The 22,245-nt window shown below is 39.7% G+C and overlaps 1 pseudogene; it reads right to left on the bottom strand.

The window, feature by feature from the left end:
* Nucleotides 1-4,005: 4,005 nt before the first annotated feature.
* On the bottom strand, nucleotides 4,006-21,710 carry LOC117434421 (transmembrane and ubiquitin-like domain-containing protein 2; annotated as a pseudogene).
* Nucleotides 21,711-22,245: the final 535 nt, after the last annotated feature.

Raw genomic sequence — 22,245 nt, 5'->3', positions numbered from 1 at the left:
TGATGAGTACGGCTGGGAGGTCATAGGAGACTTCAAAATGGTGGCATTCCTGATGGGTCTCCAAGGCGGTTTTACCAAGTTTCCCTGCTATCTTTGCCTTTGGGACAGCAGGGACACCAAGGCGCACTACCACAGGCGGGACTGGCCACAGCAGACCGAGTTCTCTGTGGGGAGGAACAACGTCAAGTGGGAGCCACTGGTGGACCCCTGGAAGGTGCTGATGCCACCACTGCACATCAAATTGGGCCTTATGAAACAATTTGTCAGAGCTCTAGATAAGGAGTCGGCAGCCTTCAAGTACCTTCAAGACTTCTTCCCTAAGCTGTCTGAGGCAAAGGTCAAAGCCGGTGTCTTCGTCGGACCACAGATAAAGAAGATCCTGGATTGCAATGAATTCCCCAAGAAGCTCACTAGTAAGGAGAAAGCGGCTTGGAACAGCTTTGTCACAGTGGTTTGGGGCTTCCTGGGCAATCACAAGGCTGAAAACTATGTGGAGCTGGTTGAGACTCTGGTGAAGAACTACGGCACAATGGGCTGTAGGATGTCCTTCAAAGTCCATATCCTTGATGCTCATCTGATAAATTCAAGGAGAACATGGGAGCATACTCGGAGGAGCAAGGCGAGCGCTTCCACCAGGATATACTGGACTTTGAACGCCGCTACCAAGGACAGTATAACGAGAACATAATGGGAGACTACATTTGGGGGCTGATTCGTGAAAGTGATTTACAGTATAATCGTAAATCTCGAAAAACTACTCACTTCTAAATCTTTTGTAGTCATTTTTGTATTACTTTAGTATAAATACATGTTAATTTGGATTCATATGTTGTTTTTTTCTGACTATGTGAACGAAAAGACACAAATTCGCCTGTTTTCTCATTGGAAATAGGTAAATTTCAAAATATCACTGTCCTGGTCACAAAAGCAAAGTTTGTGGGGAATAATAGCCATTTTCTATACTTTTGAGGCATAAGCAATTAGGAAATAACACTTACTACCCAGGAACAAAAATTGTGTTACATAGTGTTTTCAACCTCTTTATGATACACTGTATACATCCTTATTCAAATGTTGTGCAAAGCACCCCTTGCAGTATGTCCAGGACAGCTTCGAGCTGCTGGCAGAGATGCAGAACCCCAATCAGTGCGACTACAATTAATCAAGTGACAATGAATATGTAAAGGGAATTTCAATAATGTAACACAGCCTCGAAAATAACTTCAGCAGGTCTTCTTAGCAGCCCGGAGATAATATTTCTATAAGTGTGAGTAAAGGGTTTGTGGTGGCTCAGAGAATGATTTCTCTAAACCATTTCCCTGCAGCTCACAAATCTGGGTGTCAAAGCAGCAGCCAGCCGCTAGGTTTACCCAGGTGACGAGGTGAAGTACCAGTGATAATAAAAAAAAAAAAAAAAGATTCAGCATTTAAAGTGTCCCCTAGGAAATACAGCTGTTTTTTATTTTTATTTTTTGGGACCAATCTGTATACATAAGTGATGTTTTTCTTTTCTTTGTATGACACATCTATTTTTTAGTTTGTGTTTAGAAAGAGAGAAAAAAGAAAGAAAATTGATACTGTCGATTCCTTTTAATGTTTTGAATTACTGGGAGAAAATGGGTCTGTGTGTGGAAGCGTGGTGTTCTTCAACACTAGAACCGTTGCACTTTAAGCCTGCATGTACGTGCGTGCGTGCACTGGATCATGGAAATAAAAATCAAGAAATACAAATAATTACAAAGTGGTGTGGACGTGCTCAGCCCTGTATCGAGCTCTGATTTATCAAGCACCTCAAACGGTGCAACAGAAGCTTCTACATCTGGACGTTATCAACAAAGGAATTTCTGCCACCGAAGCCTTAGTATTCAACCCTTTTCATTGTGTGTATTTTGAATTTTTCAAGTTGTAACTTTTACCTCCAAGGACTCCAGAATCTGCAGTGAATCGTCATGTAGCAGAGAAGCTGTGTTTCCAGCTTATGTAGGGTTAATCATCAAAAAAAGAATAGTCAAAATCTGTGTTTGATCGTTCAGTATCCTGGAACTTTACCAAACTCCTTTCCATTGATCTTTCCAGATGTTTTTCAGGAATTCTGTGTTGTAGGAGTTCCACCTAAAGGATATTCACGGCTTCCGTCCTACTCCCTCACTTTTTTCAGTATCGTTTGCCAACCATTATATTTAGATGCACATGGAATTGATCCTTTCATAATTGATTGTTCTGAACCTGAAAACGAATTTGCAGAGTTTACATGGCAAATTGAATTGGAGGAATCCATGCTGAGCCTCTGCACTTGAATGCCATTAACCCCCCCACACAATTCCAGTTTGATACTGGTGTAATGTAGAATATAGGATTTGGGAATTGATTCCTCAAACAGGTTACTTGAATCTGATTAGATTGTAAATATAAAGGAGGTACATGTGCAGCAGAATGCTGGTTTGAATAACCTGGGTACTGCATTCCCTCAACACAATATTTCCAATAGAATCTCTTTTTGAAATCTAGCTAAAACAGTTTCAAGATATCTGCACCCCAACCCACCCTTAACCTCAGACCACATACAGTTAAATACCTAAAGAGATTGTAGGCTGTTGCTCACCACTTTGATTGTCTGAGTTTCCATCATCAAACAATGTCTTTGTTTCCTGGACAACCTGTTTGGTGTTTGAGGTGAACCTACACTGCACACGCTTCCTTGTACCTGCACAGTGGTGATTAAACATGAGAAGCAATTGCTTTCGGTGGAATTCATAAAAAGTAGCTGCAAAACTCCAAAACAAACTATGTACCTCTTGGTTCAGTTGGTGGAGTTAAGGTGCTGTTTCTGCAGGTCTGCATTGCAAAAATAAACACCACACAGTATAGGATGGAAATATACAAATGATTAGAAACCAGGATGATTTTAATGTTGTACCGTGCTTGCTTGCTTGCTTTATTTAGTTGCAGGATTAAACACTATCGGATCATTTTCACAAAGCATTGCAGAATGTTTATTAGAACTAGAACTTTAAACTTTTTTTTACCATTTAACAGAAGTCGAGTGCACAGCTTCAACAATTATCGAGAGAAAAAATGAATGTGTGTATATATATATATATATATATATATATATATATATATATATATATATATATATATATATATATATATATATATATATATATTATAGGTAGTAAGTGATATTTGTTTGCACAGATCTTCAGTGTGTTTTGTTTAATTTATTTTTACTGCAAATGTACATTTCTATACAGGCTCTCCCAAGCGAGCACAATTGATTTTGACTTGTTTTTTTCCACGAGTGTATCACTCTTTTTCATTTCTTATTCACCATGAAGCTGGAAACACAGGTTTGGTTTGCAGGACAAACAGAATCTAATGTGTCTCGTTTGAGGGTTGCTGTCCTATGTTACTAATGGAAGCATGCAGTTATCATGTCCAGTTTTTTAATACTGTGGTCTTTAAAACAAAGCAAAACATAAAGGGTTTATTTTTCATATATACTTATTTCATAATTTACAGCTGGCTAACTACATTTCTGTATGCCCATTGTGAACTGTGGCTGCCTTTTTGGTGTAAATAAAATATATTTTTAAACTCAAAATATTAGTACTGTATTGGTTATTTATTTTTGTATGAATGGTGAGCAAACCAGGTTTACTGGCTGGAAGCACGTAAATCAATCAGGAACAACTGGTTGGTTAATGAAAGAGGATGTGCAACACAATCTGAAAACATTGTTTTTATTTAACCTAGAGCAGGGACACAGCCCGCGGCCTGTTTATCGTCTGACTGTGGTGTCAGATTCACACGTACTCTCTCTATATATATCTATATATATATATAATATATATATACACTCTAAGCACACTCTTAAACTCAGGGGAGACGTTCAGGAGGACATAAAGATGTTTCATGCTCCTGTAAGTGGATCGTTCGTGCACTGGGCTTGCAACATATCCAGATGACTTTTAATAATGAAGAAGATCACACAGACTCATTCGATTTGAAGTTTTAATGAATCAGAGTAGTATCAGTACTCCTTCAGTTTATTAAATGATTAAAAATGGTTTGAGTAGTTTACAGACTGCGTCGAATCCCAGCTGACAGGCAATGTGGGAGGTCCAGTGCCTTAACAGGTATAATAGCATTAATACTTCAATACGTTTATGGTTAGAACATGTTTTGCCCTTAAGCTATGCATGCATTAAGCTAAAAACGCCCACCGCTAAATTCTAGAGCATTCAGTATATCACTCGCTTATAGATTCAAAATATATGCTTACCTTCCAGTATATGGAAGTGTAGAATATAGTGTAAGGACAGGAACTGTCTTCAAAGACAAAGTCTACTAAATATGACACCAACAGCAATCAGCTCGATCAGAGATCTTCAGAGCATGGATCACATCAGCTTGTAGTTAGCAAGTTTAATGATCCTTGACTGGGGTTTTACCTTGGTTTTTATAGAGTTTTTGCTTTGCTTCTTTCGTCAGAAGTCTCAATTAAATCTCAAACATTAATCTGCCTTAACAGCTCCTGTCCTTCAAGTTAATAACATTTTCAAAACATCCGGTAACTCCTTCTAAAAGATTAATTAGCCATCATCCCCTAGTCCACCTCTCCTACATCTCCAAAATATGTAAGGTGAACTTTTGAACTGATGTTATTCTTTTTTGCACCAGGGAGTACCTGAACACAGCATGCATGTGAATACAGTGCAAGTGTATGATGAATACATAGGAAGATGTGTTTAATATATAACACCTACTTTGGCTTAATTATTCCAATCCTGGGTTAAAAATATATTTCCCTTTTAACATCAAAAGACATCCTTCTAATTAGGTTGGCTTTATTACATGTACAGATGTGGTTTAACAATTAACTAAAACATATTGGATAGGGGCTGGTAGAAGATCCATAGCAAACCTCTAAGCATGCAACTATATGTCCAATTATTTTCACTTAAATCCAGTCTATCAAGAACATAGTCAAAATATATGTGTCCCATTTTGGCTATTCAATGCTTTAAACTAAACTTGACACCTCTCTGTTTTTTGCAAAAACCCTGTTCAGCCAAGTTTTGAACCACCTGCTTCTCTGTCAAGGTCATCCATCACTAATAGAAGAGTATTCTGTAAGCATTCTCTCAGACGTATGGCATAACATGGTCCTATGCGATAGCTCTCCCTCACTTGTTTTTACTTTGTTAATTTCTGCACTATATTCTCTTATTTTCAAACTTAACAGTTCTTCTGTTAAAGTAAAACATCTACACTTATACTCTGTTTTGAATTATTCTAGAATACCTGTGTTTAGCTTAAAGACTACTTTCAGATCAAGCTTACTTCTCTAAATAAGAGACTTGACACTGAACACTTGAGTTAATTAAATGAGATTCTCATTTCTGCTTTTCTCCTCAAGGTTATAGACCTTGGCACCAGTAGTTGAGACAAATACAAGCTTGGCTCATATCTCAGGTGTTTTTTGGTCAGCGTGAGCCCAACCTAGCTCCCCTTTTACTCAGACTTAAAACGATACAATAATATTTTTACTGTTACAACAGAATAAACAGGAATATAGAATGCTCTAGCATAACTATAAGTTAATACAGAGCATATTATAACTTTCTGTATGAACAATGTGTTTTAACATTTTGTTTAGTATTTCTGCTGGCTTTATATTCTTTAAAACACAGTACAGTTATTACAACATTTTAACACACATGCAGTTTCACAAATGTTCAATTTGCATCCCAAAGACCAGCCTGCTTCCAGTAGTTGTCACAGTCTTGGGTCAGTTTCTGCTCTCAGTGAGGCTGTCAAAGCCAACACAGGTGTGTCTTTAAAAGCCTGATACCTGCAAAAACTTAAATCTTGTTAGCTGGGCTCCCATCTCTACAATCCCATTCCACCAGTGGGAAGACTTCAAATAAATTAAACTGTTTCTATCAAAGAGCCATCTATCTCTGCCACATACACCTTTCACTCAAAACAGGTGATCCCACCTTGTGCAAGGGAAGATGGGTTTTAGGTTCATTTGTGACAGCGGGGCAGCATATTTATTTAACCCAGAGCAGGGAAACGCAGCCCGCGGCCTGTTTATCGTCTGACAAACCCGCTGCATTGAAAGAACCCATTGCCAACATAGGAGGCTTGTTGCTGGGAAGTGATGTCACTGCCCTGTGACTTTTGCTAGTGCATTGCTGCCTGCTACAACTGAACAAACTCGTCTGCTAAAATAAAAACTGCTTCAGCAAGTAGATATTTAATTTGCTTTGTGTTACAATGCGTGTGTATATGATAACAATACAATATTAATGCTTTGTTTTTAATATTTTTGTTTGTGTGTCGTGCAGTACGAAATAAAATTAACAGTAATCCTAAGAGAAATTGCCTATAATATATATAATGCGCCTATGTATATTGCAGCTAAGGGTTAAACTCTGATTATTCTTTAGTAATGTGCGGTCCGCTATACACATTAGTTTTCTGGATATGCGGCCGATAAAAGTTTGGTTGCGCACCTTTGACCTAGAGTAATACCATCATGCTTTATAATAAAATCATTAATATTTACTATAATGTGTTTCTTTCAAAAATGGTATGTGTGAGAGACGTATATATAACGAATGGACCTGTACACTCACTTTAAAGCCGGGCTGCCAGCCAGTGTCAAGTACAGTTTTGCAGAACACAGCTAAGCATTAATGAGCACACTCTGTAAAGGGCATATTGTCCACTGGACAGAACTACAAGAACAAAACTGAAAATCAAATACTCTTTCATATAGTGAGGTTATGAAAATAGTTCTATACAAATTCCAGTGTAAAACTAATTGCATGTGTGGATATTTCAGTATGTTATTTAAACAATGATTAGGGGGTGCGTAGAGAATGCAAGGAGTCCTGTATTGTTACTGGGGTTGAGTTTTAGATTCAAATGCATCAAATCGGAAGGGGAATTGATTCTCAGTGCATGTAAATATAGAACAGGATGGCAAGTGTCATTTTAGAGATGCCTTGAATCCACCAGGTGAATCACAGCACTACTAAGAATCAGTGTGCTAAACATTTAATGCAAGGATAAGATAATCCAAGATAAAATAATTTAATGTCTGTTACAAAATAGAAAACCAGGCGTCTTCTTTTTTTATTATTATTACTCTGTTTTTGAATATAATAATAAACACCCAATGTCAGAACATATTTTTTTATCCCGGAAAATAACCGTCAAGCACCATATGTGATTTATATCATATACATACATTTATACGGTCATACGTTTAGTACATTTACATAGGCTTGACCAGTCTTGGACAAAATACTATGACTGACACACAAGTGAAATAGTCTTTTCTTTGTCTTGGATCCATGAATCATTGTGTTGCTCCTAGACCTGTAAAATATATAATCCAACAAAACACAGAAACCCAGGTAAGCACTCGCCTTGTGCAACAAATACAACTGAATAACAGTCTCCAAAAAGTTACAATATTTACTTTCGGACAGGAAGGGGCAAGCAGTATTTCTTTAAGAATTAAATTTCTTTATGACATTTCCTTCCAGAGCTTTGCGGAATCATTCTTCATTCAAAGATTTCCATTGTTGTTGTTGCCTTCCTTCTTGCCTTGTGTTTGACATTCCAAGAGCCAGCCAGACTCGTTCTCTTCTCTCGGTTACAACAGAGAACAATCTGTCAAGTTTAGAAGAACCATGAGTGCAAAGAAATGAACGAGGAACAAGGTGGCAAGATACCTTTATAATGAGCTGTTGCAGGCTTTTCAACTGAGTAAATATTAATATTATTAGGATAATAAGGTTTTGATGCTCCAGTATTTAGTTTTCACCAGGCTTTGAACTTGTCTGGAGACTCCTAACTGCCTAGCACGGAAAAGCCTTTTTCATTCATTCAAGTGACAATGTGACTGTTCAACCCTGTCAGCCCCACCTAATCTACATATATAGAGGGGTTGAGTAGGTATGTACTATGATATGAATGAAATTAAGAAGTTTTTTCAGTCCCAGGCAGTTAGAATTTTACGGATAAATTCACAGATACAATGAAAATGAGAACTCAGTATTAGATCAACACAACCACCCACCATATTTGCCATAAAAAAAAAACAAATGAGAAAGTGAAGAAATTAATAAAAAGCTCTTTAAATCCCTCTGGCTCCTCTGTGGTTTGGTGCTCCGGACAGAGGAGGGGTTGGTTGCAGGCAGGCACAGTGTGAAGGGATTGCTTCCAACAAAGCTTATCCAATTCGCATTAATCCTCACCCTGTGCCAGTTGCTTTGTGGTGTGCTTTAGTTACAAGGTCTATCTGCTGTCAAGCCACTTCTTTTGAAGCCTGTCAATTCATGTCAATTGACCAAATCAGTTTTGGAACCCAGCTCCTCAGAGCTGAAAGCCCTGGTATGCATCACCTTCCCTTGATTTAGATTATTTTCTTCTGGGTACAAAATAATAATAATAATAATATATTATCTTTATTTTTATATAGCACCTTTCATACTGGACCTTCATCACAAAGTGCTTTACAGAGGTAGGCTGTGAACTGTGCATTATATGCAGAGTCCGTTACTATAGGACATTGATTTAACATCTCATCCACAAGATGGAGCACAAGGAGGTTAAGTGACATGCTCAGGGACACACAGTGAGTCAGTCAGTGGCAGAGGTGGGATTTGAACCAATGACCTTCTGGTTTCAAGCCCTGGACTTTAACCACCAGACCACACTGCCTCCTACAAAAGAGGCTGCATTCCTGCTGCCCAGTGTTGCTGCATGCTTGTTGATCCCGCCACAGTTGATCATTACCATCGGCAGTAAGGCCTGTATCAAATTAAAAACCTGTTCTCAAAATGTTGGAAAATACAGTGACGACAGGCCAGCTGGGCAAGATCTTTGTCCCTAAACCCAGCTCTTGTCATGTTTTTGTTTTTGTGGATGAAGCAGGGGGCAGAGGGAGAGCAGGTGCTGGGTGAGCACAGTCCTCATTGTCAGGGTTCTTTAAAGTGGTTCTCAAAGGTTTTATGCACCCAGACAGGTGGAGTTGCTGAATTCCAGCTGACTTGCACTTATACCAAGTTTAATCACAATTGGATAAGCAGCTCCCAAGCAATAGGTAAACCTTTGTTCATCAACGAATGCTGTGTTTCAAGCTCTTGTGTTAACTAAGAATACAAACAAAGATAGACTCAATACAGTGGTCCCGATTGCACTACTAATAAAATACCTCTGTAGAAGCAGTACTTCAAATAACAATAACACAATAGGCTGCAGGTAATGGACATATTTAAAACTATGTATTATGGATTCGGGCGCATTTAAAGCAATACATTCTATAAACACTACACATAAACTAATTCTCTGAGAAGGCATCCAGCAAAATAAGCCTGCAAACTTGCCCCAGTTTTAAACACTAATCAAGTCTGTGTGTCTCCCACTCCAGGCTGCTCACACCACCCAGGTCTGGTTCTAGCTGCAGGGTTGGATGTGATCAGGTTGAGGACTAGGTTTAAAACTTTTCAACAGAAAATTAAAAATCCTAAGGTACAGTATAGTATTAACTGAACATTTAACAAAAACTTTACACTTATGGAGATCTTGCATTGGTTTTTAAAAAAGTTTAATCTTTTACAGTGATGCATTATGTACTTGAATATTGCATGTGAAAACCAGTGTCTAATTTAAAAGAATGAAAAGCTGCATTTGCTTCTGCAAGAACGCGCTTTGATTGTTTGGATGTGTTGTGCTAATCAGGGCTTTATCATGGTCAGATATGACTGCTTCGTAAGCTGGTGTGATCACGAGCACAAGAAGGAATTAGGCGCAGGGATAACAGCTTAGTCTTTTAATCTAGAGCTCTGTATGTGAAATCAGCATTATATCTAAATATATCCGCAGAATACCTACAGCAAAGGTGAAATACTGACCACCTCTATTCCAAACACAACACCCATTAATATGGGTTCTGATTTTAGGGCTTTACCTGGTTTCCCAAAAATAAGGATTGAATCTATTCCCAAAGTCCGATCCAATAGAATCTGGTTTCCATATATTTGGTATAAAAATATAGCGTTATATGTCCCCACGTGTTGCTATAACTGTTTAAATAACATGCCTGTGAGTTTTCTTTTCATTGTTAACATCCTGACAATTTTTTAAACTTATAACTTTAAAGTCTGTTTCAAAGCTTTTCTCAAAATGGCCGCTCTAGTGCACTGGGGTTTGAGATCTGTCCTCTAAATCACTGCAGGATTTAAAATAAACAAACAAAAAAAAACAACCACATATCAAGGGCTTTTCAGTTCCGTACTTCATCATGGATCGTTATTGCTGTGTTACCTGTTTGACAATATGGGCAATAATCCTTACACTATCAGTGCACTACAGCGGCCATTTAAAAAAAAAAAAAAAAGCTTTGAAACAGACTTTAAAGTTATAGGTGTAACAATGAAAAGAAAAATGACAGGTATGTTGTTTAATTAGTTGTAGCAATACGTGGGGACAGGTGACACTATATTTTTCGTAACCCCCCTACATACTCTTAAAAGCCTGACATCAGCCTGAGGCAGTTACCTAAACAATACATCTCAAAAGCAATGGTGTTCCCCTCCCCCCTTCTAAAAAAGGTTCAACACATTTTTCATTTTAAAGAATTTAAAAGGTAGGCCAATGTACACACTCAACCCTCCAATGGTCCTTCCAGCTTGTTTGGAGTCCATCTTATTAATCCACGCTGTTACTGGTAGAAAATACTTTTTAATTGTGAACACAATACTCATTGTTTTTTAGGTTGTGTATTTAAATAACTAAAACACCTAAATAATTTTCAAACTACAAGAGGTGTTATCATTTTTAGCATTTAGAGTGTTCTTATATATAATGGAACTTAGTCTGATTAAGTGATTAACAGAATTTAGAACTAATAAAAATGAACCCAATAACACCGCTCTAGAACCTGTGTTTCCATTTTCCAGTGTAACTGCTTGAGCCCACAACTAGATGCTCTTTAGCCCAAATGCTCTTTGGGTACATTGCCTGTGTATTACATTTATTATGGTGGCAACAGTTTGCATGTGATTTGCCGATAGGGAACAGGCCACTGAAACAAACCCCCTTGAATGATCATTTCCAGGGCGGTATTTTAGACACTACATGAAGCCCTCCACAACCAACAGCAACATTCTTAGGGTCGAAGGAGAAAAACAATTACCACTGAATAGCAGTTTAAGCCATTTCATGTTTTACTATGACCTCAGCTGGTATTCACATGCAACCTGTTCTTCACCGTTCTTTAATCCTCATCCTGAACAGCAAGTCTTTGAGCCCTGTGTTAAACCTGTGCTCCATCCTGACCCACAAGCCTTTCATTTCAGCAACAGATAATTAAACAAAGCTATAACCAAAATCTCTTTCTGCCCCCCTGCACTCAATTATCCATTACGCTCTTCCAAGAGATCTCCTGCATGGGCGGTCCAACAGTAACAGAGAGCCACAGAGTTAACCAACAAAATATGAAAGCGGGCCTTTGTGGGCCAGTCATATGCAGTACCGTCAATGGGAGAGCTTTTGTAGCACTTGTAAAGCCAATGAAAAGACGTAAACCCACGAAACCAACCCCCCGCTTTTTTTTTTTATTGTCCGTACATCCCGAAGACGAGAAAACTGAAGAAAACGGTGACTCCCACTAAAGAGAGCGTAGCCGGCGCGGTGAAGAACTGCCGGTAGTTGATGCGGAAATACCAGACCACGGTGAGCATGACCACGAACATGGGGATCATGAGGCTGCCGACGTTGAGGGTCACGTCACTGTGCTCCAAGGCCACGCTGGGGTCAGGGCTGGCTCGCGGGGGGGCTGGGAGATGTGACAGTGAATCACACAGTTATCGGTGATGTTGAGAGACAGCAGGGTCTGTGCTTGATCCTGCAGGAGCTGCCCCTGGTAAATAAACTTGATCTGCTGCTCTTGTCCTGAGAAGTACTTGCTAAACACAGAGAGAGAGAGAGAGAGAGAGAGAGAGAGAGAGAGAGAGAGAGAGAGAGAGAGAGAGAGAGAGAGAGAGAGAGAGAGAGAGAGAGAGAGAGAGAGAGAGAGAGAGAGAGAGAGAGAGAGAGGAGAGAGAGAGAGAGAGAGAGAGAGAGAGAGAGAGAGAGAGAGAGAGAGAGAGAGAGAGAGAGAGAGAGAGAGAAGAAAAAGCAGATTGTTACACTGAAAATGAATCCTCAGCCTGGGTTTTTACTGTACTGAACAGGTTTTGATCCCCGCTCTCATGACTCACCATCAGCATTCCCTCTAAAGCTAAAATGCGCACATTTTTCACAATAACTGGCAACAGCCTTCGTACTCCGTTTACTAACTTGCAAGTTATTATAATAAATATCAACTCGATCGAGTCTCAAAATCAAGGAAATCATATAATTTTGAAACATTTTTGCACACCGTTACACTTGCAGCCGATTCGCTGATTTCCCTCTGTAAAAATGCACGTCACATTCGTGCAGATCTCGCTGCCTGCCTCGTAGATCGGCCTGTATGCTCAGAGTATGCATAAATGTAACCTGCAGGGCAACATCATTGCAGGATTCTAGTGAAAATACTAGCGATGCTGCACCTGCTGTTGCTTGCCAAGAATGTTTTAAAAGTGTTAGTAAAACATCTAACAACCCTCCTTCCACAAATATCGGTCCATCTACTGGGTTAAAATCAAGAACAAAAGATAAACAACCTAAAGCGTGCTCTGGAACTTTGTCATAATGAATGAAACCGATATGCTGTGTCCTTTATCATTATTATGTAACTGTGTAAAGAGCTTTGAGATGCTGCTCACCATGATAAAGGCACTATAGAAAATAAAAATGGAATCATTCATTTGTCATACATTTCTTTATTACAATCATATTTTTCAGAGACACCATCCAGATATCCAAAGAGTTGAAGCAACCTGTTCAAACCAAAACAGCAAATGACCAGCAAGCTGTCACTGCTCAGCATAATGTCTGGAAAGCAACTTGCCCAGTTTTCTTGCCCAGTTCCTTCATCCTCTGTCACGTGTGGAATATCCAGCCTTCAAAGCTCTGCTGAAGTTAGCGCATCCCTCCTACACCCTCCCAACCTGCAAACACCTCAGCTATAAACTTGTGCCTGGCAAGACCGCCAGCCTCCAGGCCACTATCACTTCTGATCTAGCAAAAATTCTGGGTCTCTACCTGACTGGACATTTGGTCTAGTAGGGACATGCACTCATACATTGGCAGCACTGGTCACTTCATTGACAATTTTAAAATGAAGAACATCATGCTGGCTTGTAGGAGATTCAAGGGGTCACGCAATGCAGACAGCATCCTCTCAAACTACCAGCAGGTAATCGCTAGCTTTGGTCTGGAGGGCAAAGTTGTGACCATTGTAACTGATAATGCAGCCAATATGCTAAAGGCCTTTTGTTACTCTTCCTGGCCTAGAGCAATATAATCGGTTGGAGAGTGACACTGACAGTGAGCACATCAGTATTGTGCATACAAGCCACAATCTTGAGTACCTGCCTTATCCCTTTGCCTGCTTTGCTCACACTCTCCAGTTGATTGTATGGGATGGACTGAAGCATGCAGGACAGATGTCAACCATCATCAGCAAGGCTAGTAAACTTGTCAGTCACGTGCGTCACTCAAACTTAGCAACAGAGCTCTTTGAGGGAGAGAACAAGCTGCAGGCTGCAAATGCCACTAGGTGGAACAACCAAGTGAAGATGCTTAAGTCCATCCTCAAGGTGAAACGCACAACCACGGAAAGCTCCACTTCCCTGGTAAGCTCTCCAAATATTAAATCAACCTCATCAAGAGCTTGATGAGATCCTTCGCCCATTTGAGCTTGCCACGGATCAGATTGAAGGACACTCTCGGGTCAGTTTGTTACATCTTGCCCTGCATACGTGGACTTAGAGCTGAGTTGGCTGAATTATTAAACACATACAAGTCCAAAATGGTTTTAGCACTACAATCCTCCACCAACAACCGTTGGCAAAGTATGAGAATGAAGAAGCCTTCACCTTAGCAGCTGCACTGGACCCATGATGGAAACTTGATTTGTGCACCACAGAAGAAGCAAATGAGATCAAACAGGTGCTTACCAACAAACTCACAGCTTTGGCTCCAACAGAACAAGCAACAACAGGCGTGTGTTTCTCTCTAAAAAAGTGTTCACAGATGTTCACTTTCATGGCTTTGGCGTCCCACAGGCCTCAGCTTCCCATAGCCACCGTGTCTCAAGTCGAAAGCTACTTTAGCCAGTCCAGGATCCTGGAGGATGCAGATCCACTGGCCTTCTGGCAACAACACCAAGTAACCCTTCCCCATCTAGCCACCAAATATCTTGCAACAACGGCTTCATCTGCCCCAGTTGAGAACCTTTTATCAATTGCTGGGAAGGTCTTCAGGCCCGAGAGATGTTCTCTCTGAGATACTAGATTTCGAGAGCTTATGATCCTTGGATGCAATGGACAGTTAAATAGTTAATGAATTTCTATTTTTATTTTTTACAAATATAAGTTATACTTTATGTTTCTGTATTTATGAGATTGTTTCTTGGGTTTTGAAATAAATAAGAGTAAGCATATTAATGTGTAGTTATTTGTTACTCTTTAGTATAATTGTAACTAATTGCAAATACTGCTGCATAATCGTAATTAATTGTAACTGAACAGAACACTTTAATTGTAATTGTATTTTCAACTACCAATGCTGCTGTAATTGTAATAATCGTAATGGTAACTGACCCCAGGTCTGGTGCAGATCACATAAGAAAAACTATGCCTGTCAGTTTGTGGATGCGTTAAATGAACTAGTTATGTCAGAAATTGTGAATGCTTTGCAAGAGTCGAGGTTCCATACTTTGATTTTAAACGAAAGCACAGCCATAGCAAAAGAGAAGCAGCTGTTGCTTTTCGTAAAATATCTGTCAGAAGTTACTTTACATATACCTTGTACTCCCTGTCCTTAATTATTTATTAATTGTAAAAATATATACTCTACTAAGAATTAACAGTATGGCAGCAGGAGCTCGCTAGTAAAGCACAGAAATCTTATGCACAGCATGATTGTAATGTAGCTCCTGAAAAATTGGGTTTCCTTACTACAAGATGTATATTTACATACATTCTGATATTTCAGTTAGGCCATACTTTCAATGTGGTCGTGTGAAAACTGAAAAGCTAGTACATGTACTGAAATAGCTAATAAATCATAATGGTTAGCCTGTGTGGGGTTATAATGTGGTTAAGTTATATCATCATAGTTCTATATCGTAGCCTTTTTTCTTATTATAGTGTGGTATAATAATAAATCCAACTATGTAATAATAATCTATTTTAGTTGGATATATTACACTTTTGAGTATAATAGTGTGTGGTTTTATTGAATTTCTATGCTTTTTACTCAGAACTTAAGGTTAAGTTTCTCAGGATGGTTATTATTATTAATTTCTTAGCAGACGCCCTTATCCAGGGCGACTTACAATTGTTACAAGATATCACATTATTTTTACATACAATTACCCATTTATACAGTTGGGTTTTTACTGGAGCAATCAAGGTAAAGTACGTTGCTCAAGGGTACAGCAGCAGTGTCCCCCAACTGGGATTGAACCCACGACCCTCCGGTCAAGAGTCCAGAGCCCTAACCACTACTCCACACTGCTGCCCACTGGCCGAAGGCAGTGCAGATGCCAGTGTTTTACACAATAGTTTAAAGCAATGCTATACAGACCACCATTTAAGCATGCAGTCTGTATCTATGATGCAGTTACGATGGGACCTCAGACAGGCTTCATAAAGGTAAATATATGCTTCATATAAATGCTATATTTATATACATAATCAGAGGATGACTGAGAATCAAAGCCAGAGACAAAATAAATGCCTTGTATATGTTTAAATGTAAAGCAAATTCTAAAATTGTTCAGATACGTTTTGGAATATTGTTTCAAAATTGTATAATGCAACAAAAAAGATAAATTAAAACAGTTGATGCGTAGCCAAAGGTTTCTCTCTGATAATGTACCCTTTCTCAGTCAAAACAACAAGTTTCTCACTATCTAAAAAGCTTAGAGGGAACACTGCTCGCCATGCACTGTGCTTCTATTAGGTGGGCCACTGGGGACCCCCTGGCACCTCTACTCCTCTCCTTATTCTTACCTCTTCAGAAACCCGATGGTGTCGCCTGGCTTCACTAAGGCGAGCTCCTCCGTGTCGTTCAGGAACTTGAGCCTCACTTTGATCTGCCCGTCCCGGAAGAGGCTGCTGTCCGCGCTGCAGCTGGTGTTGGTGCTGGTCTGCTCAGGCCGCTCTCCCGCCACGGTGGGCTCGCTGGCGGAGGCGCTCCTCTTGCGCAGCCCCTGGATGTTCAGCAGCTGGTCGATGCTGGGCTCAGGCGCCTCCTCGCTGGGGATCTGCTCTGCCCCCGTCTCTGAATCCCCCTCCTCCTCCGGCTTGTCCTCTGCGCTCTGCGTGATGGGCTGGGGCTCCGTGGGGTCGGAGCTGGAGGAGCCCCCCATGTACCTCTCCCTGCTCCCCAGCCCCCCCAGAGAGGAGTGGGCTCCTGCACTCATGATGGCCCCCAGGATCTGGTCTCCACGGTCGACTACGTTGGTAGAGATCCAGGCCAGTACCAGAGCTAGGCCGAGCAGTACCACTCCCCCAGCGATGATCATCTCATCACCCACCCCCTCCATAAACGTCATCATAGACAGCTCCTTCTAACTGGGATCAGCTCTGCAGGCAAGAGAGAGAGAGAGCAGGAGGCAGGGGTCAGAGAATGGACTTAAAAAGAAAAACATTCTTCAAGTACAGGAAAGTAAACCCACAAACTCAGGTTTCCAATACTCTCAATCGCTTATGCTAAATGATTAATATCAAACATACGGTACCTTTAGTGAATCAAGATACAGTGCTGTCAAAACAGCACCTTCTTGCATTTCTAGTTTGTGTGTCAGAGTGCAGGGGATAACACATAGGATACACAAAGACATGTGTTTACAAGGGCAGCAGTGTGGAGTAGTGGTTAGGGCTCTGGACTCTTGACCGGAGGGTTGTGGGTTCAATCCCCGGTGGGTACACTGCTGCTGTACCCTTGAGCAAGGTACTTTACCTAGATTGCTCCAGTAAAAAAAACAACAAAAAAAAAAAAAAAAAAAAAAAAAAAAAAAAAAAAACACCCAACTGTATAAATGGGTAATTGTATGTAAAAATAATGTGGTATCTTGTAACAATTGTAAGTCGCCCTGGATAAGGGCGTCAGCTAAGAAATAAATAATAATAATAATAATAATAATAATGGTCCTGCTGTTAAAGATGTTGCAATACAGTGTTCTGGTAAACAAGTCCTGTCATGAGGCCAAGTGCAATTATTCCTGTGCAGTAGTTTGTGTTGTAAGAGGGTCACACAGCACAGCACCAATCACATGCATTTCGTCACAGAAACTAGGGCCAGCAGCAACTTTTTATGATCTTGGCAATTTTTTTGCTTGCTCCAGTTGAGAATATTATTTTCCCCCTAATAACATTAAAATAATAATTTCTAAGATACACAAAGCAAGCTGTTAGCTTTGGCTTCCCAGCTACGAGGCAAACAAGGGAGCTCATCCATCACTTCAACTCACCAGTAACAAAAAGCACTGTTACATTGCACACCGCTAATCACTCACTCATCGAGCGCTCACTGAAATTAACCTGAAAGGGTTAACCTCTTTGGCAAGCATGTGCATTTTTTAAAGTATGCCTTCAAAAATCTCTGCACACACCATGCAGTACTGCTGCTGAACTTCATAGGATTTCTACTTTGAAACGGATTGCACTGCGCTGTGGCTGAATAAAACCCAGTTAAACTTGCTTGAACTATATTACACTTTACATGGACTTCACTGACACTTCAGTTACTTATTGTGGGATGGAAACAAAATAAAATCCAGCTCCTGTTAATAATGATTTCATCAGAACACAGCTCTGCACCTCCACTTGCCTTCCTCCCAGTCCTCCTAAATCTGCTCTGAACCAATCATGCCTCTCACTGAGTTACTGTATCCAGGCTGTATGGTTTACTAATGATCTGATTATATTCAGACCCTGATAATCAACAGGCACCCCCTTAACTGGCAAAGATGTCTGCAATAATCCTGCGCGATTCTTCCTGCAAGTATTCACATAAAGTACTCTTGTTTCTTTAATCTTGATAAGTCTAAATTAAGGCACAAGCAATTAGCAGATTCAGATTATTATGGTATCCTAAAAATTGAAGAGCTTGAAACGGGCACTAGCCCTGACCTTCCCTTGTTTAGGTGTACTGTAAAAGCCAGAACAATAGGCTCTGGTAAATCTGCTCTGATCACAGCATGAGCAAGCCCCTCATGAGTCTGTAAGTTTACCAACAGGAGTTGTTCATGCAGCTCTATGGGCAGAACAATTTATTAAAAACATCAAACTCCTGGCTCCTGATCTATTAAATATTATACTTAATTTAAGTTAGTTCTGAAACCCAGGACGGGGTGCAGAGTTTCAAGCCCTGAAAATGTATTGAATATTATGCAGTTAACATTTCTTATCCCTTGATATCCCATTTTGTGGATTTGGGAACAAAATCCTAGTAGAAGTGTCAGCATAGCCTGATAGATTGTTTCCATATTATTTCAGTGCAGATGAGCAGCATGGCTACTGTATCTCTTAACCTGTATAGGTCATTGTGATGGTGGTTATAGTGCCAATTTGATCAAACACATTTGTCATATGTACAGTTTTAAGTTACATTATGTGAATGTTAACACACTTGGCGATTCAACATTTACCTAACAGAGAAGTATCGTTCAGCAATTAAATCTGAAAAAATAAATCTGGGTCGCCAAACCCCCCCCCCCCCCCACCACAAAATATATATTTTGCCAGCTAAATCTGAAGTGAACATGCAAATTAGCCTTGACCATTGACATGCCTGATTTGGCATTGTATGCTGCAGAGCTGCCCTTACACTCCAAGAGCCAGCCCCTACGCTTCCCCACATTACACATTTACACATTTCAGAACTTAAGAATGTGTTTGTTAACATTTATGCATTTAGCTAAATCTAGGAAAAAATATGCTTACATTCAATCCGGGAAGTGCTTTTTTTTTTTTTTTTTCTTAAACACTCATACATGGAAGCTGCCATTTCGGCTCTGTTCACTGCCGTTTCACTGACACCCACACTTCAAACATTGTTTCTCCAGTTTTACAAGAGTAATCCTAGAGTAATCCTCAACAGCTCATTTGAAAGGTAAGAACTTGGACTAATTACCTGTCATTTATGTATTTATTTAATATGTTCTATCCTTTAAAAAAATACAATAAAAGAAAAGAACTGCCCCTTTAGTCATAGCCGCGCACCCCCTTACTGGCTCTCCGTGCCCCACACTTTGCGCACTAGTGCTGTAGACTATAGTGTTGTGAACCCTTGACTGTACACATGCAATAAAAAAACAACATGCTAATTATCAAATATAAAAGGTAGCAGTACAGTGGAATGTACAGACAAGTGTTACAGTGGCTAACTCACAGTAGGGTCTACTCCATCGATAAACAGTGGCAGATCCAGACAGGCCCTGCTGAAATACTAAAGTAAAGTATGGCGCAAACCCAGTCAGAGAATCACGATCACACAAACAGCTGATGTTGTCCAGTCTTTTAATGATTTAAACAATGGCGGTATTTAGATCCACCAGCACTCTAAAGCACGCAGCCTCCCGTTAAAAGAGATAGAACAACAGAGATTGGGTCTGATCTGATCTTGTCTGGACTAACAGAACCGAACCAGCACATCGGGTAAAGGTAATTAGGGCCCTATTTTCAAAATAGATGCGATGCGCTTGCACATTTGTTTGGGGTGCAAGGTCAGATTCGCAGCCGCGTCGGCGCAAGGTTTTGTAGGAACATTGTAGGCGTTTCAGGGCATTCCCTGCTTTTTTTTGACCCACCTCCCAGTTTACCTGCAATTTTCAATGAGTATAATGATCGCATGTCTTCGCGTTGTGTCTCTTTGACTCGAGTGTGCTTCGAGTTGTTCTAAATGATTTTATTATTTTTTTTTATTAAGAATAGCGGGGTTGATGAGGGTAACACAATTGTGTTATGTTTATAATTAATGACAGCATATATGATTTTGACACAATCTGTACTTAAACACAAACTTTATGGAATTGTGAAACAAACATTGAAACAAACAGCTTGAGGAAAGAAGGAGGAGATCCCTGCAACTAGATTATGTAGGGCCAGAGTGACTTTTCTTGACCAGTCAGATGAACAGAGATACCTTCTTGATAAACAGGCTATAGCTGATCTGTGTTCAGAGTTCTACTGCCAGGAGGTTACTACTGCCTTAACCTTTTACACAACAAGCTCATTCCAAATACCAGCTGGGGATGTTTCTGGTATCTGCCAGTCTTCAATGTCTACACACATCAGCCAGGTAACGGCTGCTTTGGTTAAGAGGGCAAATCGATACATCGTTTTTCCTGTGTCCCCTGTGCAGCAATAAAAAGGGAAACCGTTTTTTATTATTATTATTTATTTCTTAGCAGACGCCCTTATCCAGGGCGACTTACAATTGTTAAAAGATATCACTTTTTTTTTTTTTTTTTTTACATACAATCACCCATTTTACAGTTGGGTTTTTACTGGAGCAATGTAGGTAAAGTACCTTGCTCAAGGGTACAGCAGCAGTGTCCCCACCGGGGATTGAACCCACAACCCTCTGGTCAAGAGTCCAGAGCCCAAACCACTACTCCACACTGCTGCCCATGACAATGCATCATTCCGGAATGTACTGATTGTTGAGTCTGCAGTTAGAATACAAATAGCCCTGTACTTGAATGAACCCCTTGGTCACTCACACCTGACGGGGTTGCATAAACTACACGAAAATAATAAACATAGGTGTTTGTACTCTGAGTCGCCTAACTTCTCCAGTCCACTTGAGTAGTCGCATAGGCAAATAAAGTAGGTTTCGTGTATTAGTAGCAGGTGCTTGCAATTAAACAACACAAAACAAAAAACAAAACAAACAAGAACAAGCAAACGTTCTTTTTAAAAAAGGATATTGTTAATACGTAAAACAATGGAGATTTGTTACACATGTTAAAAAGTGCATGAGCATTATTATTTTTTTCTAGGAACTGTATGTTTTGAAACGTACAGAAACAATTCCAAAACAGAATTCCTACATGTACACACCAAGGACATGTACACGACGACAGTGCTCACAGCTATATAGATGTATTCACGTGACAGTGAGTTTAAATGAGCAAATTAAACGCAATTCTCTACTACATCACCCCATTTTGTTCCATGTAAACAACGACCTTCGTCCAGGCAGCTTTACACAGAGAGAAGCCAACCGTTTAAACACATTAAGCAGCTGATTTCTTCTTTGTTCGTACAAATGCCTTAGGTTTTATTTAGGATATATGTGCATATATTATTTTTTGTTTACCTTAATTTTCAATCCATATTGTTTGGCGACACGGCAGCGATTCCTTTGCCCCACTCCCAGTCCACACACAAACACGGAAAACGCTACGTCAGCACACAGCACATAATGCCTACGTCATACAGACAAAACAGGGGACTGCTAGACTTCTTCGAGCACGAAAAAAATAATAATTTGGAGACAAGTACCCGATCTGTCAACACTACGCGACATAATGACTTGTGTTAACTAATAATGATTTGTGTTATTATTATTTTTTACGTCTTTGTCTGCCGTCGACCAGAATAAGCACTCTATCGTTATTGTTTGTTGTTATTGTTTTGGGGTGCTTTGCAAAATTGTAAAAAAATAAACTTACTGATTTACTCGCGCCACCTTGTGGATGTTTACAAGACTTTTAATAAATTATTATTATTATTATTATTTATTTCTTAGCAGACGCCCTTATCCAGGGCGACTTACAATCGTAAGCAAATACATTAAGTGTTACAATACAAGTAATACAATAAGAGCAAGAAATACAATAACTTTTGTTCAAGCAAAGTACAAGTGTGACAAACCACAATTCAATAATACAGCAGATAATAGTGATAGTTACATCGGGATATGATTAAATACAAAATACTACAGGTTAAACACTTGGCAGATTACAGTATTCTGAAGTACAGGATTAAATGCAGTAAAATAGGGGGCAGATAAGAGCAAAATAAAGCACATTTAAATGAAGGGTGATAGTGT

The sequence above is a fragment of the Acipenser ruthenus genome, chromosome 28 (assembly GCF_902713425.1).
Source record: "Acipenser ruthenus chromosome 28, fAciRut3.2 maternal haplotype, whole genome shotgun sequence".
Lineage (NCBI taxonomy): Eukaryota > Metazoa > Chordata > Actinopteri > Acipenseriformes > Acipenseridae > Acipenser > Acipenser ruthenus.
This window is presented reverse-complemented; position numbering and strand designations above follow the sequence as displayed.